Genomic DNA, 2,209 nt, shown 5'->3' on the forward strand with positions numbered 1-2,209 from the left:
TCCAATCTCATCTCTAGAATCCTGGATTAAGGAAAGTAAACATGAAATAGAGGAAACAGAGTTAGGCAAGAAGATAGTAACCAAAAACTTGTTTATTGGAAGCAGCCTGACCTTTGGCACTAGGGAAGCAGACGATCCATCACTTTGTGGGACACAGCCCAGTGACACATGTGCTAGTCAGAGAGTAAAGGAAGCGTTGAGTCTGTGTTAGAAGTCAGGAGATAAAGTGGGATACAGGAGTGTACAGAAACTGTGCTCACAACTGAAGTCTATGCCCCGGGGCGTGAGCTCAGAGACCCCACGTGCACAGGGTGCCAGGTGGTGAGTCTGTGGCTGAGCGTTTTCCTCTGTAACACAGAATTGGGTGGTACTGCCATCACGCTGTGTGTGTCTCAGAGAAGACCCCAGACACCATCCATCTGGGCTCCGTCTCTATGGGCTTCCCCTGGGAACAAACTAGATCAAGGTGGTGTGCCTAGGGGCTCCACACATGGCAGGGGTGCCTGAGACTGAATCTGCAGGGAGCGTCCTCAACCAGCAACCAAAGAAAATGATGGACAAGCCCACACCCTCTGGGGCAGGCTCCCCACTATTTCCTGGCGGATCTCTGTGGGCATACAGATGCCCACATGGGAGCCAACTCTTTTTTGTTTTTTTATTGTGCAGCACAGCGTGTGAGCTTAGTTCCCTGACTAGGGATTGAACCTATGCCCCCTGCAATGGATGTGCAGAGTCTTAACCACTGGACCACCAGGGAAGTCCTAAGAGCCCACTCTTCATTGCACTCTGGTCGATTCTTTCCATGTCCTGGCTCATCCCTGCTGTCTGGTACTGCCCTCTGGGATCACATTCCAAATCAACTATTCACACTGGAATCCCTGTCTCAGCATCTGCTTCTAGGGGAAGACATCTAGGAAAGAGAACAGAGCCCATAGCTGTGGGCTAGAGTCCTCAGCATCTGCCAGTCAGGGTGTGTGGGGACAGGGCCAGGAAGATGCTGGAAGGAGGTCATTGAACACAGGCAGGCCCTGGGCCATTGACTGTCCTCTCCACTGTGGCTGATTCCAGGTTTAGAGATCTGTCTGTCCCTGCCCCGGCATTCCCCTTTTGCGTCTGGTTCCCTTCCTCTTGACTTCTGTCTTCCCCTGTATGTGTTGAGTCAGCCCGGGGTCCATGAAACAAACACAAGACAAGGGAGATAGGAGGTTCCTTCCTGCAACTGCCTCTGGCAGGTGGCCACAGGGGAGATAGTCCCCATAGGCTGACCTTATCAGCTCAGCCTTGGCATGCGGGCCAAGGTCTGGCCCATTCTGGTGATAGGGAGCCCAAGGAAGCCTTCAGAGATCCCTATCTGGAGGGAGCAAGGGGTGAGTGCAGAGTACCTGGGCCCATGGGGTGTGGGGCTGCTCGCCTGGGTCTCCCAGCAACACTCAGCCCCCTCCACAGTGGGTGGGGACAGCCTCAGGCAAGGGACATAAGGGAGGGGGCCAGGGCTGAAGAGAGAGGCTGTGGCTCTCAGTCCCAGGGTCTCTGTGCGCTGTCAGATGCCAGTGAGCTGGGCTGTCCCCTTCACCCGGAGGAGGAGACTACTATCTCTGCGTCACTCCACCCCCCACTGTCCCCTCTGTTATCGGATTGTTAATATTAATTAACAACAGTTGCTAAGGATGACAGTGCAAGGGTGTGCCCCAGCCAGAGCTGGCCTGGACCCAAGAGGGCACTGGGGAGCGTAGGGGTCTGAGGCTTGGGATCTGGGGTGGGGGGAGGGCAGTAGAGTTTCGGGGGGCGAGAGTCCAGACCCACCTGAGTGCCTCACGTCTCCTGGGCCTGGTAGCTCCTGTAGCCAAGGCTGTGTGGGAAACTCTCGGCAGGTCGCTGGCTAGCCCAGCCCTCCGGCCTTGGTCACTTTGGGAAGTGGGTGAAGGGGAGACCCTGAGAGGCTCATCTGAGAGGGTGGGACCAAAGGTGGGAGGGACAAGTGATCCATCGATCATTAACTAGCTGAGAGCCCTGGGAGACACAGGGCTCAGCCCCATTGGTCCCCAACCCAGTCAGGTGATGCTGTCACCAGTAGGGAAGCTGCCCTGTAGTCCGTCCCCAGTTTCAGTATATGTACGGCTGAAGTGGGCTCTGGCATTGTCAGGAGCCAGCCCTTGGCTGTCCCCAAGGCCTGGCCTCACTTACCCTCTGACCCCTGTCCAGTGCCAGG

The 2,209-nt window shown here is 56.0% G+C and overlaps 1 non-coding gene across 1 annotated transcript; it reads right to left on the reverse strand.

Annotated features, from left to right (window-relative positions):
* Positions 1–684: 684 nt before the first annotated feature.
* TRNAG-UCC (transfer RNA glycine (anticodon UCC)) lies at positions 685–757 on the reverse strand. Its single transcript has one exon. It is a non-coding gene; the product is annotated as a tRNA-Gly (tRNA).
* Between the last annotated feature and the right edge of the window lie 1,452 nt (positions 758–2,209).

The sequence above is a fragment of the Giraffa tippelskirchi genome, chromosome 10 (genome assembly GCF_054371585.1).
Source record: "Giraffa tippelskirchi isolate mGirTip1 chromosome 10, T2T-mGirTip1v1.2.pri, whole genome shotgun sequence".
NCBI classification, from domain to species: domain Eukaryota; kingdom Metazoa; phylum Chordata; class Mammalia; order Artiodactyla; family Giraffidae; genus Giraffa; species Giraffa tippelskirchi.